This window comes from Mustela nigripes, chromosome 8 (assembly GCF_022355385.1).
Source record: "Mustela nigripes isolate SB6536 chromosome 8, MUSNIG.SB6536, whole genome shotgun sequence".
Lineage (NCBI taxonomy): Eukaryota > Metazoa > Chordata > Mammalia > Carnivora > Mustelidae > Mustela > Mustela nigripes.
The window spans coordinates 10,790,836-10,810,695 of NC_081564.1; positions in this window are offsets into that span (position 1 = coordinate 10,790,836).

The following is a 19,860-nucleotide window of genomic DNA, read 5'->3' on the forward strand; positions in this document are numbered from 1 at the left end:
AACTAAAAAATTCAAACAGATGTTTAGGAACACGTTTAGTAAAGATTTTCCTAACGAGCTAAAAAGCAAGCGTGACTGCTTAGAATGTGCGGCTCACAGCTATGACAAAGTACAGAGCACCTGTGAGTTAACATATTGTTGCTTTCCCATTTTTTTTTTTTATTTTTAAAGATTTTATTTACTTATTTGACAGACAGAGGTCACAAGTAGGCAGAGAGGCAGGCAGGGGGGTGGGGTTCGGGGAAGCAGGCTCCCTGCTGAGCAGAGAGCCTGATGCAGGGCTTGATCCCAGGACCCAGAGATCATGACCTGAGCCTAAGGCAGAGGCTTTAATCCACTGAGCCACCCAGGCGCCCCTGCTTTCCCATTCTTTACAGACAACACACCTTGCAACTGTTTGTACTTGGGGCAACCACGCCCACTGCAAACCTTTCCTATGCTCCCCACTGTGTGCCAGTGATTGTCAAGGAAGGATTTTGGAGAAGAGCTGGCAGGAGAAGGCAGCATTGAAATTCACCTCAGAGATAAAATGATTCCTTTCTACCCTGTGCTAGGCCCACTGCACTCCTTGGCCCAACATGACTTCCAAGCTATACCTCTGCCCTCCGTATCAGAGACGAATTCCCTTCTGAAAAAAGAAATTGCTTCACCAATGTTGGCATCATTTTAGATGGATAAAAACAGTTGCAAGATACCACAGGGAGTTCCCATAAAACGCCCCCGCCCCCTAATGTCATTCGTGGAAGCCAAGAAACCAGTGTTGGTTTATAGCCACGAGCCGAACTTTATTCTGACTTTATTCTGATTTCACCACTTTCTACACAGTTGTATCTTATCTTTGTGCCAACATCTTGTCCCAGACCCCACGCTGCGTTTCCTCATCTGGTCCTCTCCCACCGACGGCAGTTCCTCACTCTTTCCTTGTTGTGTCATGACCTTGACCGATTTTAGGAGTATGGTTCGGCCACTCTGTTGAATGTCCCTGGAGTTGCTCTGAGGTTTTTCTCACAATGCCACTGGGGTTATGGGTTACCAGGAAGAAGACCCGAGAGGTGAGGTACCTTTCACAACAGCTGATGGGTAGTGTTAACCTTGATTGGTGGTCCAGGAGCTGTTTGCCTGGTTTTTTCACTCCTTTCCACATTCTCCTATTTGTGCAGAGGTGGGAGGTGGGGGGGGGGGGGGATGAGGACATTAAGCCCCATCTCCTGGACCGGGAGATATTTGCTTTTTGTCCTTGGGATTTTTTCTATAGTGAAGGCTTGTTCCTGTCTCCTTGTCAATTACCTTTGTAAAAAGAGAATTTCTCAAATTCCCCTAAAATACTCTTCTTTCTCCAAGATGGACAACAGGTTTGATGGACTGAAGATCACAGCCCCACACTCCAATTTCATTTAAGTTGGGTTGATTGGGGTTTCCCCCAACAGTTCTCAAGCAAGATCCTCAATTCTCACCAAGTTCCTTCTTACAGCCTTCGGACAGCCGCCTGGGGCCAGGCATTGGGGGCAACAGTGTCTCAGATGAGGCTTCTCAAATGGTGACCCCTTGGGTATCAGCATCAGCACAAGATGCAGAATGCCAGGTCCCACCTGGACCCCCTGATTCAGACTCTGTATTTATATGAATAAGACCCCCCAGGAGACTGGAATACACATCCAGCAGGAGACTGGGATACACATCCATCATTTGCATAGAATCCCAGAGTCTCCAGAAGGGGGAGGGGGGAATCCGCTCCAAGCAGGGTTGTCCCATGTCTGTTGCTGTGGCACCTGCTGGGATTCCCTCTCCTGCAACTTGCTCAGTTGAGGACAATTAGGAAGGGCAGGAGTGAGGGTCACCGAGGTATGAGAGTACAGGCAGATGATATTGGCATAGCTGACAGATGAGTGTGGTCCTTGGGAGGATGGCCTTGGGGAGACGGATGAGAGCCAGGACCGAATGATGGATGGGCTGGGGTGGGGAGGCTTCCTGACAGCTGTGAGGAGCAAAGGGCTCAGGGTTCAAGAGTCCGCTGTGGGTGGCAGCCAAACCCAGCAGCCACGAGTGAGAAGGCAGTCCCCCACCCCCCACCTTGGTACAGCAGCATTCACAAAAGCTTTCCTACTTTATTCTGTCTCAAATCTTTTTTTAAAATACATTCACACCGTTGTACATCCGTTACAGAATTCATCTCCAGGACTTTTTCTATCTTGCAAAATGGAAACTTCATTCCCATTCCACCACAGCTCCCCATTCTGCATCCCCCACCCAGCCCCTGGCAACCATGCTTCTTTCTGCCTGTGAAGCTCACCGCTCCGGGGACCTCCTACGAGCTTCCGGCTTCCTGACTGCCTTCTGAAGCCAAGGGAGTGGGAAGTGGTGGTCCCCTTGCAGAAGGCTAGGAAAGCGAGAGTTGATGGTGAATGACTTGCCCTGGGTCTCACACCTAGAAAGTAATTGGCACTCAGCTGAGTCAGGAGACCAGGAGATGGTCCTGGCCCTCCCTGCTGTGATGTGGGTCACCTCTTAGATCAAGGTCCAAACTCTGAGAAGAACGAATGATTGTAGCTTCCAAATATCCCAGCACCGAACCTTGGTACTGGTCCTGAAAAGATGCTCAGACATTTGTCAAATGAATATATAATGCACGATCTCCTTCCTCATCTGAACTATGGATAAGAATGAGTTTGCTGAGGCAGGAAGGAGATTCATTAAATAAAGCTTTGGTCATAGACATTGACTGAGAATTCAGAAGGCGACCTTGGATTTTGGTGGGCCTCCTGTCCCTGTTGCTATACCAAGGGGAGGGGAGGATTAAATGTGCCTTGCCTGTGTGACCATTTCATGTTCATCTTCTAAAACAAATGCAAATGAGGTGCCTGGCTGACTTAGTTGGTTGGGCATCTGATTCTTGGTGTCAGCTCAGGTCAGGAGCTCAGGGTCAGGAGATCGACCCAGAGTCGGACTCTGTGCTCAGTGGGGAGTCTGCTTGGGGCTCGTTCTCTCCCTCTCCTTAAAATAAATCTTTAAAAATAAATAAAACATGATGGACATTGGGGAAAGTATGTGCTATGGCAAATGCTGTGAAGTGTGTAAACCTGGTGATTCACAGACCTGTACCCTTGGGGCTAATAATACATTATATGTTAATAAAAAAATAAAAATTTTTTAAAAGAAAAAAATTAATAAATAAATAAAACAGAATGCAAGTGCATTTCAGAGATTCTCTCTCAAAAGACGGGGTCACCTGGGGGCTTTCATGCTGGGCCTTAGTTACCTTGGTCAGTCACCAATCCCATACTCACCTTCAAAATTAGGGATGTTTCAGTAACTAATGATGTACTATATGGTGACTAACATAACACAATTAAAAAAATAAAAACAGGGATTTTTAATTTTTCATTTTAATTCCTTTTTACATGTTCTCCAAAAAGTTTATTTTACTGATCATAACATGTTTTCTCCACCAGACAGAGTGAACAATTTTCTTTTTCCCCTGCGAAGAGTCAGTTAGTACACATTTGAGGGTCTGAGGGCCTGGTAGGCTCCATTGCAACTGCTTAACTCTGTCACCACAATGCAAAAGCCGTCATGGGCCAGATGCTAAGAGAACACAGCTGTGTTCCAATAAAACTTTATTTGCAGAAACGGGTGGTGGGCCAGATTTGGGTCCTGAGCTGTAGTTGGCTGACATCAGACCATGAACTATGCTACAGTGGCCTCTGGATCTCTAGGGCCAAGAAGCAAGTAGGTGCTCCAGTCTTTGGAAGCAGGAGACACGCATTCTAGTTCAGCAACCAGTTGCCTTGGAAACTGTCTGCTATGAGGAACTGTGGGATATGCTCTTGCCCCAAAGCCATGACCCTCCTCCTCTTTGGAGGCTGACCGGTGGGGGCCGGTGAACTGGGCTCTCCACCCTCTGACTTCCAACGGAGGTTGGCTATTGGAAGGAGGAGCAGGAAATTAGGAGAAGGGTCGGGGCTTTTCCCATGTCCCTAGATACAGCCGCGCTGCTGGGCCGTCTGTTGGCCGGTGGCATTTCTCCACCAAAGGCCACCAAAGTTGGCCAGGCAGCCCTCTCCAGACTGCTCCCTGTTCTGGGTTCGAGGAACCACTCCCTGCCTCTACCATCTGCTTGAGCTGCTCTAACGAACACCACGCATTTAACTCTTCCAGCTCTGGAGGCTGGGAAGTCCAAGATCAAGGGGCCAGCAGATCTGGCATCCACCAAGAGCCTGCTTCCTAATTCACAGAAGGTGATCTTCTGTGTCCTCACACAGCAGAAGGAACATGGGAGATCTTTGGGCTCTCTTGTAAGGGCACCAATCCCAGCCATGAAGACTCCAGCCTCATGACCTTGGCTCAGATTCATGACCTAATCACGTCCCAAAGGCCCCACCTCCTAACACCCTGACCTTGGGAATTAGGTTTCAGTTTAGGAATTCTGGGGGGACACAACCAAGTGTGTAGCGCTCTTCTTGCCTCTTCAGGCATAGGGAGGCTAATGGGGTCTGTGCTGCTAGCCCCACAGGACTTCACCATAGCCCCCTTTTGGGTTTTCATGTTCCCTTCCACACCTTTTGGTTGGTGGGGGAGGGTAGGGAAGAGTTTAATAAAGGGGTCTCATTCGAATGTGCCTTCTGCATCCTGCTGGGATGCTGAATGCCAGGAGCTTTAACCAGCCAATGCAGGCTCCACACGACATGCTTTACCCACAGCAGCTCCTTCATCCCACCTAGGACTTAGGGAAGCCTGGAAGACAGGCTCTAAGATGGTCCCCAGTCAGCCCACCTCCTGGTGTTAACACCCTCGTAAAACTCCCCTCTCCCTTCACGGAGTGTGATGGGACCTGTGTCTTGCTTCTGACCAGTAGCACAAGGCATGGGTGACAGGAAGCCGCATCTGGGATACATTACATGAGACGGTGAGCTCCCTCCATGCCAGCAGACCCTCCCTTGCTAGCTTTGATGAAGAGGGCGGCCATGCACGGGGGAGGGACAAGACCCACGTGACAAAGAACTCAGGGCAGCTTCCTGCCAGCAAGTCCTACAACCTGCTAGAGATGGATCCTGCCCCTGCAGCGCCTTAGGATGGGACCTGGGTCCTGGTCAACACCTTGACTGAAGCCTTTCGAGAGACCTTGTTCTAGCAGACTCCACTTAGCTGTGTCTTGACGGCTGACCCACAGAAACAGAATACATGTTTGTCAGTTGAAGCTATGTTTACGGTAATCTGTTAAGCAAGAATAAAACTGCACAGCAAGATAATTGCCTTTTTCAGGTAGAGACAGATAGGTTCAGAGAAGTGTGCTAACTTGCCCAGGCGGGACCCAGCGGGGACCCACGCAGAGTAAGGACTGCCAGGTCTTAGAGCTAACTGCCCCTCCTCTGTGTGCATATCTTCCCAGCAAGTGTCGCTGTCCTTGGTGAATGACTTGCCTCTGAGCTTCTTCTGCGCTACCCAGCACCACCCGGGGAGCAGCAGGAGGCCCGGGTTTGTAAAACAGCATCTAGCTGTCAGCACTGGCATTTGTCAAAGGAAGTGACTGCTCTTGGGCTCCAACACTGTTCCCAAAGTGGACACTGCTTTTGAGAAGTGCTAGTGTACAAGCTTGTCAGGCGCAGCCAGAGGCGAGCTGGTTGGTAAAAGGAGCAGAGGCTGGGGACAGATAAAGGGAAGGCAACTGCCGGGGGAAGCTGGGCATCTCTTTCCTCGCCCACTTCTTCTTGCTCCCAGCCAGAAGCAGCCTCTTTCTCCAAAGCACTCATAGGTGGGTGATGGGGGGGCAGGGGGAGGAAACCACATCTCTTAGGATCTTCCTATTAGGACCCAGAGCTGATGAGCCAGATCCCCCCTCTCTCGTGGAAACCAGTGCCAGATGGATAGATGGACAGGAAGTCTATGCAGCACTGACTGGAAGCTGAGAGGTCCCCTTCGGTTCCCGAGCAGGGGATGAATATGGGAGCACTCCACCAATGGAGAGAACTGGGTCCTGAATTTGAGAACGCCCTTTGGAGAGGGGACATGTGAGCATTTCACTTTTGAGGAAAGTGTGAGGACATTCCTAAATTACCCTGCCATGTGGTCCTGCTTTGTGTCACTATCCTCCCTCTGCCCTTATTAAGCAAGACTAGATAACTCCAGGTAAAGGAGATAGGCGAGTCCTTGCTAGTCAGTAAGAGGGCTGAGACTTTGTTTCCTAGGAACTGGAGATAAAGTGGCGAACAAGACACCATGCCTGCTTGAATGCTTAAGGATCTTAATAGTGCCAGGTACCATGCTAGACCCAGCGATATACTAGAAACAAAAACAAGTTCTTCACATCTGAGCTTACAGCCTGCTGATGGGAAACCAATAAATGCTGATGGATCAATATCCCTGAGCTCTGTTGCTTCCAACAACACTGATGTCTCACTACACTGGGGAGCTGGTATTTGGGCAGGGCTCAGCTGGATGGTTCTTCTGCCCCCTGCGATGGCAGTGAGAGACACTCATGTGCTCGCATTTCCCTGGGGTTTTGGTGGAACGCCCTTGTGGCCTCTCATCACTTGGACCTTACAACATGGCGGCTGGGCTTCAAGAAGGGAAGGTAGCCGTCCAGTCCTCCAAAGGGTGCACAAGTCCCAGGACAGCATCTCCATGCTCTGTGGGTTAAGGAGGGTCCCGGGGTCAGTCCACACTCAAGAAGAGGGGAAAAGAGCTCCAGCTCTCACTGTGAGAAGTGCATGTGCACACAGACAGGGGAGGAATTGTGGGTGGCTGTTTTTTGAGACCATCCTTCCTGACATTTTCAGACGGTAATACCCTCAGTTTATTTTTTCCCTTGTTATAAGTACTCACTAGAGTGAGGACTAGCTCATTGCTGAGGGCGAGCAAGTGGCCCACCATTGAGGCAGGGGGACAGGGATGCTCTCGTGCTCTGATGGGAAAGGACCCTCTGAGAGGATACAGAGTAACATTCATAGGATTATTTAATCCTCAAGCATAAGGTGACGAAAGTGTTATCCCCATTATGCACATGAGGAACTAGAGACCGAAAGTTGAAATTAGGGTGACCTGGCTGATTCATGGGGAGGCTGGGGTTTGGAACCAGGGAAGGACCTCTCAGCCTATACTATCTGTAGAGTGACCTTACACTGAGCCACGAATCACCGGCAGATGCAAAAATCCGTGGCATCCTTTTGGATGTAAACAATCCATATCATTCGCTCATCTGTTCACAGGCGCTCATACGCACCTGTGAGTGAATGTATATGCACGTGGATGGAACCCGCTCACATGTATCTTGTCTGACACGCATGCACAAATCAAACACACAAACCACACACAGACCACATGTAACGTACATACGGTCTGTGCTTATGCAGAAAGGGGGTTGACTTTGGCCATTTCTATTTCTGGTTCTTTCCGGAGGGTCTTTGGGAGGGTAGATTCCCTGTGGTTCTCTGACCCCCGTGGACTGGAGGCTGGCATACAGGGAAGGATTTTATATCCTTCCTGTGAGACACTCACTGATCGCTCCCAAAGCCATGGCTGGTTGGGGGGGTGGGGGCAAGGGGTGCCCAGGATGTCAGTTTCTCTAAGTAGCTAGTCCACAACGGGAACAGACTCTCTTCCTTCCAGATGCTGGGGTAGGCGGTGGTGGTGGAGGAATGGGGACCCTCCACCCTCACATTTAAGGGAAAGACCTGAGAGATGGGGAGGCGGACGTGCATTGCAGTTGGGAGCAAGGGTCTTGGGCAAGTAACAGAGCTGCAAGTTACACAGCTGGGATCCCAAACCTCAGCGTTGCCATCTGTCAAATGGGGATGGTAGAGGCACCTGCACTCACACAGGGCTGTTCTAAAGATCGGAGGAATGAAGACAGGTACATTTCTCTGTGTGTCCAGCCCCATAAGCATGTATTCGTGGGACATTTTCAATACATCGCATCCTGGAGTTGGGCTCCCTCCTCTCTCCCTCCCCTGTGGGGCACCTGTCCTGCTTCTCACCACTCCTGGGCACTGCAAGGCCACTAGACTGGATCCTCTACCCTCCCATCCACACAGACAAGGCTGCTGGAACAGGTGGCACAGCCCCAACCGTCATGTCCAAGGCCAGGGAGCAACGGCTGCCATGAATTGTGCAGACCCTAGCAAGGTCAGCAGGACCCCCCCCAGCACCCCCCCCCTGCTGTTACTGTTAGGGGATCAGTAGTCCACCTCTGGACATAGCAGCAGACCAGAGCGCAAACTAGAAAGTGAAGTCTTCCAGTTAATGGTTCCTGGATTCCTGGGGCTTGCGTATAGTAGGTGCTCCGAGAGGACCTGGGAATGGTAAGATTCACAGAAGATGCCCACCGTCTCCCGGGCTGCTTCTGTGCCGCTGCCCCGGCCACAGGCTTCCTCTGTTCCCCAGGCTCCCTTCTTCCGGCTGGCTGGCCCTGTAGCCTGTCACCGACAGGACAGCCAACCTCAGAGCTGGGTGACCTTTCAAAGACACTGGGATTTGTTTAATTTTCAGAATTCACCTCTCTTCATCCTTCTTATCAGAGGCAGCTAGGCCCCAGCTGGGGAGGCTGTTTGGCATCTTTCCCTAAATTTTGAGACAGATGGGCCCGGACCTTCTCAGACAGAGTCCTTTCTTCTCCACCGAGAGCAAGGAGAGATAGGATAGAACAGGGAGGGGGCGGAATGCCCTAGAGGAGAGGCAGAAAGGCTGAATGCACAATGATGGTAATGCCCAACTCGTTTGCATGAAAACCTTGTTCTTTATCCCTGCTTGAAGAGGAAGAACCACATTATCACAGCTCAGGCTTCCTGAGTCCTGATCACACGCCAAACATCCTCTCCTTGATCCCTCTCAGCAGCACCTTGGGGGTCCTGGAATCCCTATCTTACAGTCAGGGAAACTGAGGCACAGCCAGGGAAGTCCCGGCAAAGCCTCACCGCGAGAGGAGGGGTCGGGGTTTAAATCCAGCCCTGTGGACAGCGAGGTCTGGGCACGCCTCGCCCGCTCCTCACTCAGGGGAGACCCGCATGCTCCCCATTTTGTAGGATTCCAGTGGCAGTGTTGGATTCTTGGGTAAGGGGATCCGCGGGTCTTTCAGTTTCCCCTTTAATTGTCCACTCACGGCAGCAAATGTCAGAGCCCGGGAGGAGTGAGAGGACACTGCAATTCCCAAACCAGGGTCTGGGCACACGGGGCGGGGGGGGGGGGGGGGGGGCAGAGTCCATTTCCGCCTGTGAATTTATGTAATCCCGACCACCACAGGAAACACTGACTCGGTACTATTACGGCCATTTGGCAGGAGAGAGCAAGGAGGCGCAGGGATGCAGAGCAAATCCAAGAAACTGTTGGGAACTGGTAGGGGCAGGTTTAAATCGGCTCTCCCACCCCACCGCCTACTATGTTCTTGACCACCACACGAGGCGTCCCCTTCCCACGCAGACCACAGTCAGCAGGACCCCGTTGTGGAGGTCTTTCTCCGGTGGGGTTTCCCAGCGCCCACAGAGGAAGGATTCTGGAGGATCGAAGCTGCAGACCCGGAGCCACGTGCCCACGTGCCTTCCTCCCTCTGCCCCTCGGCCCTGACCAGTCCAGACACTCCACACGCTCCCCTGGGAGCTGCAGGGGCATTTGCCAGTTCTAGCGGAAGACCGTCCCTAAACAGGGCAGGACTCGAGTGGGCACGCCATCTCAGCCAGGGAGGAAGAGATTTTCGAGGAGGGAAGCTACAAGGAAACAGCTTCAGGGCAGATCCCTGTATTTATTTATTTTCATTAAAGAAAGGAGATCTGCCCAAGATGCTGGCACCAGGCTCACTTTGGGGACCTGAGGGGACCACAGTGGAGGGTCCTGCTCAGCTGGGAGCAGGAGACAGTCTCTCTTTGCAGCCTCTTGCTGACAACTCTAACCTTGGGACAGCAGATGAGCGAAAATGTTTTCCTTCTGGAGTCAAGTTACCTTTTACTGAAGATATGCCACAGCCCGGCCAGAGCCCTGAGGGTCAGTCACATGGGAGCTTAAGAACACAAAGGAAGGGGAGACCCAGGCCGGTACCACATTTCACTGCACTGATGAAGTGTTCAGCTTCTGACTGGACTTTATGACTGCTCCGCTCACTTTCTCCTTATGCCCTATCACGAGATCATCACGGACCTCCGTAGCTAATGCCTCCTGTCGGTTTCTAAGCACGTTCTTATCTGTTCCTGGAGATTTTTGGTTTTAGGAGTCTCAGTAAGTAAAACTGGAAGTAGGAAAAAGGGAAAATGCACAGTGAGGACACGCTATGCCTTGGGGAGGCAACCCTGTTTAACGGGACATGGTCTCCCGCACACCCAGGGAGGGTTTCCCATGTCAGTTTCCAGTGTGGGAAGCTTGGGCAGGGTTGGGAGGGGAGGGAAGAGGGGGGGGCGCCAGCTGCTTCCAGAGCGCACAGCTAGGGTCTTAACCTAGCCAAGGGAGTTGTTCCACACTAATTCTGTTATTTTAACCTCTTCTACTTTTATCCATCTCTTTAATTAGGTTTGTTTTATCCTTTGGAATATCATCCCTTTAGGATTTTATTCCTAGTTGATGGGCTAGTGGGAAGTGTGGACATCAGGGTGACCCCAGCAAGGTGAGTCCCCACTCTAATCAAGGGGGTCTTTTCGCTGCCCCTTCCAGCAACTGTAACTCCCCCAAATCCACGTGCCCTCCTCCTCGCCCAACCCCCTCCCTCTATTCAAAATTCTGGCAGGGTAAGCTCTGGAGTTATAAAGAATAAACATTTTTCAACATTTACACATTAACTGCTGGGTCTGGATTACTTTTTCTTTTTTCCTTTTTTTAAAGATTTTATTTATTTATTTCACAGACAGAGATCACAAGGAGGCAGAGAGGCAGGCAGAGAGAGAGGAGGAAGCAGGCTCCCTGCTGAGCAGAGAGCCTGATGCGGGGCTCGATCCCAGGACCCCAGGACCCCAGGATCATGACCTGAGCTGAAGGCAGAGGCTTTAACCCACTGAGCCACCCAGGTGCCCCTGGATTACTTTTTCAAGCATGTCCCATTTCTTTGGGTGGCGGTATGAACTACATGTTCTGAAGGTCCTAATAAAAGGGTCTGACATTTGCCTGCTCACCACAGACCAGGATCTTATCCAATGTCCACTGGGACTCCAGCAGCAAGGTACTATTTGCGCTTTCAGATGGAAGAAATAACATGATTCTGAAGTTGTGAGCTCTTCACAGCTCCTGTGTGGTCCCCCAATACGCTCAAGCATGGAACCCTCCTTATAATGGTCTGGAATTACCAAAGCCACAGAGCCACCCCACTATGAACTTTTAGAATGCAGTCAAATACTCACAAGAGACGTTACTCCTCCCTGGGGAAGAAGATATCACTGTGCCATACACTAGGGGACACAGGGGACACTCCTACCTTCGGGGAAACTGGGGTCCTTGCAGGTTAATGACTGGAAATGTGTGCAAGGTGCAAATGAGACCTGGATCTGCCCATTCCCATCAGTGTGAGTGGGTGAACCTCAGTTTGCTTATCCATGAAATGGGGATCCTACCACCTCTTCCCTCTGAGAATCAGTTTGAAGATAATATGAAGCCCAAGGAAAAAGGAAGCTAGAGGGAGGGGTATGAGAGAGAGAGGCTCTGGAATGGGAACCGCTGGTGGGAGACCACTTTGGAGAGCAGGCTGGCATCATTCACTAAATCAAGGTGAAGGTCTCTGCTCTGTGGCCCAGAAATTCCTCCCTCCAGCACCGGGAGAAACATCCAAGGATGCTCACAGCAATAGCTACCAGACAACTGGAAACTGGAAACTGAAGACCACCCAATGTCCAAAGCAGAATGCATCATTGTGACCTATTCGTAGACCATTATAAAAACCCAAGCAGAAAAATTACACCACATAGTTCTGGTAGATTCTAAAGAGAGGCAGACCCCCAACACAGCCCAAATTCCAAGGCCAGCCCATCAAAAGCATGGGGACCAAGACAGAGAGGGAGTTCGTGGTAGCACAAAGTCTTCTCTGTGACCTCCGTAATACTAAACCAAGACACTGAAGTGTTAAGGACTTAGAGGTCACATAGGTAGAATGCACACCAGGGACATGACCTCTTCTGATGGTTTTCCCAACAAGTAGTGCCTGAATCCACCATCTCTCCTTGGATGCCAACAACCAAGTGCTTCTTGCTGCCTATCCAGGCTGGCTGCATGAGGCTGAATGAGAGACAAGTCTGTACCAGATCTGATAGTGAAGATTCCCTTTGGATACCTCTTTTCCACGCCACCCACCCCTTGGTCCTGCCTCTTTTGAACCTCATGAGGAGCTCTGGAGGAATTTCCAAGATGGCGGTCTCCAAACACCCCGTGAGCTTCTACCACCACTCCCCCGTCCTTGCTCTAGCTCAAAGTGGAGAGGCAGTGGGATGTGATGGTTACGAGCCCTGCCATATGGAGTCAGATGGCTCAAGTTCAAATATAACCCACGTATTAACTGTGTCATTTTGGGCAAATTATTTAACCTTATGGAAGAGCTCCTCTCATCTCTCCCATACAGGTGACAAACTAAAACTTTAGGGAGATTGTGGAGATTAATGTTAGGGTATACATAACATGTGAATTTTTACTACAATGATTCCCAAGTTTTGGTCCACATTAGAATCACCTGGGAGGAATTAAAAAAAAAAAACAACCAATACCAAAAACAAAACCCTCAATGGTCAGGTCACATCTCATACAAATCAATGTCCAAGGGTAAGAGCCAAGTATTAGTAGTTTTTTTAAAAGTCCCAATGCACAGCAAGGTTTGGAAACTACTGATCTATCATGAAGCCAGGTTTTAGGTGCTCCGTCCCTGACTTGGGGAGCACATACCCCCTGCCCCCATATACCCCTAACATTTTTATTAGGGTGCTTCAGTATGCAAGAAATACCCAGTTGCTCCAGTAGTGGTCTTCGCCACTTGGTAAATCAACACGCTCCATCAGCCTTCTCTTGCTGCAGCCCATGGCACCCCTCAATTCTCAGTTGCCTCCAGACTGACGAGGCTGCCTTGACCTTTCCTTCTGCTACATTCAGTGCAGCCCGGCCGGGCTCCATCAACGTCCCCTCATTGCTATTGGTCAAGGAGAAAGCAGCAGTCATTCACATGGCAGGTGAGGGTGTGGAAACGACTTCCATCTGGGCAACTCCAATAACCCACCTGCCTTTCTAGCCTTCAGGGGAGTCTGCATTCCTGGGCACCAGCCCAATGGAGCTCTTAAACATGCATCTCATCACTCCACTCCCCAGTGGCTACTGGATCAAAAAACCCCTCATCTTGTCCTATAAGACTGTGGTACCAGATCCTCTAATCTCATGGTTCTTTCTACTTCTTGAATTTTTAGGCTCTAATTGTAGGCTTTTAATTCCTTGAGCACTCCTACCGCAGGACTTTTGCACATGCACTTTTACCTCCAAATCCCAGCTGAGGCTTCCAGCAAGCATATGTGCCTGTTAGCTATTCCTTGGGCTCCTTATTTTCTGCCTTTTCCCCCACTGATAGCAGGTAGAGGGTGCAAAGCACACCTATCACCTGTTAAACACTTTCAGTATGATGGTGTGGAGTCTTACCTATTTTATAGGTGAGGACACTAGGGCAAAGAGGTAGAGTAGTGTTCTTAAATTGTCACACAGCTAGTGAAGTGCAGAGCAAGAATCTGAGCCAAGGGCCTGACACCTTGGCACCACCCATCCTGATTGGGACAGAGCTGCTGGGGCACATGGCCCTCTACCTGATTCCCGTACTCACCTCTTGCTTCCCAGTGCTTTGCGTGCAGCAAGCACTTAATGGCTTTTGAATGAATGACCTCCCTGTGGGGAAGGAAAGGCAGAAAAGCACCCTTGTCCCTACTGCTAGATTGGCTCAAACACAGAGCACGCCGGGGCAGCCCCTGTCCCGCTTGTCCCAGGACCCAGGTCTTCGGCACATGTCTACACTGTCTACACGGCAGCCTCCTCATCGGAGCCAGGCCCTGCCCTGCTCTGAAGGAGCCAACCAGCCGCTCCCCGCCCCCTTCCCAGCCGCCTGCTAGGGCTGTGAGCCGAACAACCCCCCAATCCATCAGGGGACGTCAGCCTCGCCGAGCGGTTTGGGGCATAAATCAAAGTAGGAGGAAGAAAGATTAAAAAAAAAAAAGAAGAAGAAGAAAGAAAGAAAAGGAAGAGAGAAAGAAAGAAAAAAAGAAAGGAGAGAAAGAAGGTGGCGGGGAGAGAAAAACTGAGTAAGGGGGTGGGGAGAAAGCAAGGGAAGGAGGGAGAAAATGAGATCAAAGGCAAAAATTCATCAGAGATAACGGAATTATTTATTTTTCCTGCTCTCAGTCTCTGGGCCTTTGAGGCCTCCACACTGATGTATTTGGACATCTTGGGGCCGTCTGTTACCAGAGGCCACCCCAGACCCCCAAAGGCACGTCGTTTCCATCAGCAGCAGCTGCCCCCTCCACGGCTGCCCACGGATCCTTTTGAAGTGGGTCCCGGTGGTGTTTACCCGCCTTCTCGTAAGAAACGTGTGCAGGGTGGCGGCAGCTGGCCCCGGGTGGGGCTCAGGAGGAAGGGGTCCCCTCATCACTCACCGGCCTGTTTATTTGGAAGCCAGAGCGGCCCTTTCTCCACTTATTACTCAACGTCCTCTCCAGGCCAACCCATCCGCACTCCAGAAGGTGGGGCAGGAATAACAAGCCCGCGACCCAACGCACCCCTCTTGCCTGGGGCCCACAGCGCACTTGGCTTTCACAGACCTGCCAGTGAAGGTCAGGAGGACACGCGGCTGGTCCCAGGAAGGCTGGCCGGGAGCACGCACCCAGGAACCAGGACCTCCGGCTTCAAATTCTAGCTCGTACCGTGTGACAGAGGCACAGGCAAGTGACCTCAATTCTCAGAACTCCCCTTTCTCACCGGACAGCCTCAGGAGACCCTATGCAGAGCTGAGTCGTGTTCTTAACACAATGCCAGATGTCAGTGGTGTTCAGCACCTGCCGTGGCAACAGGCAACGTGGGATGAACATGGTTCCTCTTCCTAGAGTGTCTGTTTTCTCCACACCCTGCGAAGACCGCTGGAGACAGGATTTCGTGATTTTTTTTTTTTTTTTAAAGATTTTATTTATTTACTTGAGAGAGAGACAGTGAGAGAGAGCATGAATGAGGAGAAGGTCAGAGAGAGAAGCAGACTCCCCATGGAGCTGGGAGCCCGATGTGGGACTCGATCCCGGGACTCCAGGATCATGACCTGAGCCGAAGGCAGTCGTCCAACCAACTGAGCCACCCAGGCGTCCCAGGATTTCATGATGTTTTAATAGGACAATCAATCGGCTAAGAAGTTATGTGCTGGGGCGCCTGGGTGGCTCAGTCATTAAGCGTCTGCTTTGGTTCAGGTCATGATCCCAGGGTCCTGGGATCGAGTCCCGCATCAGGCTCCCTGCTCAGCCGGAAGCCTGCTTCTCCCTCTCCCACTCCCCTTCCTTGTTGTGCTCCCTCTCTTACGCTCTTTCTCTCTGTATTAGATAAATAAAATTTTTTAAAAAATTATGGGCTAAAATATCAGTGGTCTGAAAGGATATTGTTAAGACTGGAGATCGCGGTCTGAGAGGAGAACCATCTCGCCTCAAGCCACGAGGTCAGTTACCTACAATATTCAACTGGGCGTGTGGACCGGGACGACGCTGAGTTGGTGGAGACTCAAGGCTACTACCTGCTACAGCTGTGTGATCTGTGAGGCTTGCCTTTCTCACCAGGGAGGGGGGATGAGAAGAGCACCTCCCTCCCAGAAGTTTTTGTGAAGATTCAGTGGATTTGTTTATTAAATAACATTTATATAACAGGACATGCCATGCGCAGGGCTCAGGGCTTGATAAAATGCTTGCTGATTGCAGTCTCAGAGCCGGCCTAGGAGATGGGCACTGCTGCCCCCACTTTACAGATGGAGAAACTGAGACACGGAGGTAAATAGGAGGACACAGAATAACATTGCTGGTAGCACAGGAGAGTGGCATCCAGAGGTCAAACACAAATTCTCATGTTCAGGTCTTCAGAAACCGTTCAGAATTACAATACGGGGCTGCCAGGCTCTCTAGGCACCCCCGGGGCAGGGCACCTCAGAGCATAGACACACAGGCAGAAAGAGGGCTCTTCTGGAAGAGATCGAGAACATTAAGGTGCTTGGGCTGGGCATCAGAGGTGCGGAGGTGGGATCTCTTGAGTCAGATATAGGGTGAGCCAACCTGTGCACCTGCTTCTGCTGCAGAGAAGAGGACCAAAGACCTGCTGGAGGAGCTACCTGCCAGACACACCTTGGCTATTGGGTGTCAGGCACCAAGGGCAGCCAGAAAAAAGTGGGGCTCTCTTGGGAATGTGCACATGAGCCCAGGCTGCTTTTGGGGTGTGTTGGCTCATGGGCAGATGTTCTCATGGTGGCTTGTCTTTTGGAAGAAACCTAGGAAGTGGCACAGCAGAGCCCAGAGACTCGGCAGGCCTGTCTGAGGCGGGTGAGGGGTCGCTGGAATTTTTGGTTTGAGTAACAGAACCGGAGCCTCTTCATGCCCTCTTGGTTGTCCTTACAAACCTTGCCACCAAAACCAGGACAACAGGACCAGCCGGCATGAGGCCAACGAGCTTTAGCACACAGTTGATTGTGGTATATTTCAACAGAAGTATGCGTCCTCATTCTCCTCTGCGAATAAGGTTATTCCAGAAAGTGTGGAAACAAACGCTTCTCAGACCTCTCCCACTGACACAGTGCATTGAACCCGGCCTTGGTAAGATCCCGCCCCAGGAGCAAGGCTGGGGATGGCCAGGGGCCCACTTGTGAAATGGGACAGGGGATCCTCCACGACTGGCCTTCCCATGCCCTCCGACCTTGCTGGCTGGCGCCCAGAAGGAAACTCAGGAGCATGGCTTCTAAAGGAGCTGCTTTCAGGTGGTGTAGACAGAAACCCCTGGGACCTACACCACAAAAGCTCAAAGTCGGGGGTGGGGGTGAGGTGCACACGAGGCTGGTGCCGGCTGGTGAGTGCCTGGCTGGGGCAGAGAGGCACAGCCTGGTTTTGATTAAACAGCCATCATTTACTCCCACCAGGAACAATACTGGGGAAGGGGGAAGTGGTCACATGACCCATGGGCTGGCGTGGGAGCCGTCCGTCCTGCCAGCCCAAGAGTCGCAGTGCACTTACGTTGCCTCTACTCTGTGTGATGGGCCTGGCGAGGCAGGAGGACCTCATTAAACCCCCGTGATGTTCCTACTGAGACAGACCTATCTATCACAGGATTTCCTCATTTCCCTCAGGAAAATACTGGTCTCCAGCCTTTCAGACTGGGCGGGCTACTCAGGATACGTATGAACCCTTTACCGGTGACAACACTAGGACCTGAAACAGATTCCAGACTTTCCCCAGGGTCGGGTTGACGATCACTACATAATTTCTTGCTTGAGCCTCAAAATAAAGTCATCGGAAGTTACAGCCATTTCCCCTGCCCTTTTCCCAGGCTCAAGCAGTGAAGCTTCTAGAAGACTATGCAGTTCAAGATGCTTTTCCACGTAGCAGAATGGCAGCTACCGTCAAGTATCAGGCCTTAAGAACTGGTGCTTTGAGGAGGCTCACGGCTCTGGGATAAGACATGGGTGCTTGCGATCATTTTATAGGGAAGACAGAGCTCACAGCAGCTCTCGCGGTAGAAATGGGACGCGGGATCAAGGCCTGTGGGAACCTAGAACTCCGCAGTGTTCTGTACAGCTGTCATTCCATGGGGGGCAGGGACATCGCCTGGCACAGAAGTCAGACATGGCCTCTCGGGCTGGGGTCCTGAACCCCATGGGGCTAATTCCCTCCTCCTGAAGATGAACTAGGGAACCGTCTTTCCCGTCTGCCACTAGGAGGCGCTCTGGAGAACACAGGTGGTGAAACGCTGGGGGTCTCCGTCCCTGGTCTTTGACCGTTCATCACTGGAGGTACATTCAGAATGAGCTGAAAAGGATCTCAAGCAGCACCCGCTTGGGTCCTGCCTGTTTGTTTGTTTATTATTTATTTATTTTCAGCAGAACAGTATTCATTATTCTTGCACCACACCCAGTGCTCCATGCAATCCGTGCCCTCTATAATACCCACCACCTGGTACCCCGACCTCCCACCCCCCCGCCCATTCAAAACCCTTAGATTGTTTTTCAGAGTCCATAGTCTCTCTTGGTTCACCTCCCCTTCCAATTTCCCCCAACTCCCTTCTCTCTAACTCCCCATGTCCTTCATGCTATTTGTTATGGTCTCACCTTTTTTTAAGGAGATGTGGCCATCCGGCCCCATGTGTCGTCGGTTCTTGGCCTCACGGTGCTGAGTGGCTGAACAAGCCTGCCCCCTCTCAGACAAGGTTCCTGAACATACCAAGCCCAGAGCCAACAAGGGTTCAAGTGTGCGTTCTTGTCCTTCATCAGAGAAGCTATAAGGGGCTAACATTCCAAATCAACAACAACAACAAAAAAACCTAGCACCAAGTTTAGGAGTATTAATTTTAAGAATACACTTTAGTTTGGAAAAGTTTCCGGTTTACACAGAATCCTGCCCCATATACTTTTTTTTAAAAGATTTTATTTATTTGACAGAGAGATATCACAAGCAGATGGAGAGGCAGGCAGAGAGAGAGAGAGAGAAGCAGGCTCCCTGCTGAGCAGAGAGCCTGATGCGGGACTCAATCCCAGGACCCTGAGATCATGACCTGAGCCGAAGGCAGCGGCCCAACCCACTGAGCCACCCAGGCGCCCCCCATATACTTTTCACACCCAGCCTCTCTTAATGCTTTCAGTTCCCACAGGACATTGATCACAGCTGAAATGAACACCGGTGTTACAGGTAATGCACTAATGAAATTAAAACAAAACCTGGTGTATTTCCACTATTGACTTTCTGTCCCAGGACCCCCCCAAAAAATCCCCTGGGATTCTGGTCTGTCAGCTTCCAAACCCATGCTGTCCAATATGGCACCTACTCGATGAGGCTATTTCAATTAAGGTGGGTGGCTCCGTCATTCTGCCTTCGGCTCGGGTTATGATCCCAGGGTCCTGGAATGGAGTCCCACATCGGGCCCCCTGCTCAGTGGGGAGTCTGCTTCTCCCTCCTCCTGCTCATGCTCCCTCTACCTAGCTCCCAATTTTTTTTTTTAGGATTTTATTTATTTATCAGAGGGAGAGAGGGGGAGAGAGCGAGCACAGGCAGACAGAATGGCAGGCAGAGGCAGAGGGAGAAGCAGGTTCCCTGCTGAGCAAGGAGCCCGATGTGGGACTCGATCCCAGGACGCTGGGATCATGACCTGAGCCGAAGGCAGCTGCTTAACCCACTGAGCCACCCAGGCGTCCCCCAATTTTTTTTTTTTTATAGAAAATTAAAACTAACATTCCTTAGTCACAGCCCGCATTCCAGCACTCAGTAGACGTGCTCCCAGGGGCCGGGGCCGTAGCTCTGGGCCAGAGCACTGCCATTAGGAGATCACGTTCTAGTGAACACTTTCACGTGAAGACTAAACTATCGCGGATCAAGTAGCCCTTTTACCTAATTTGTTTTGGAGATCATTCCACATTGCAACGGCCATGGGAAGGGAGGCAGCTTAGCATGTACTAGACTGGGCCATTGGGTAGGTCGTCATTAAAGCCATCCCCCTTGATGGACACTTAGGTTGCTCCCAATTTCCTCCTAGTACAGTGAAGGCTGCTAAGGACATCCTTGTTCCTTCTGAGAGTGCCCTATGTTGACTTGAGGGTTAAGTGACTTAGGCCACCAAGGGAACTGCTCCCACTGAAAACCTCCTGCCATTCCACCAGGCCTGTGCCTCAGGCCGATGGCCATGCTCAGCGAGGCTGGAGGCAGACAGGGGAGGCTGAGGCCA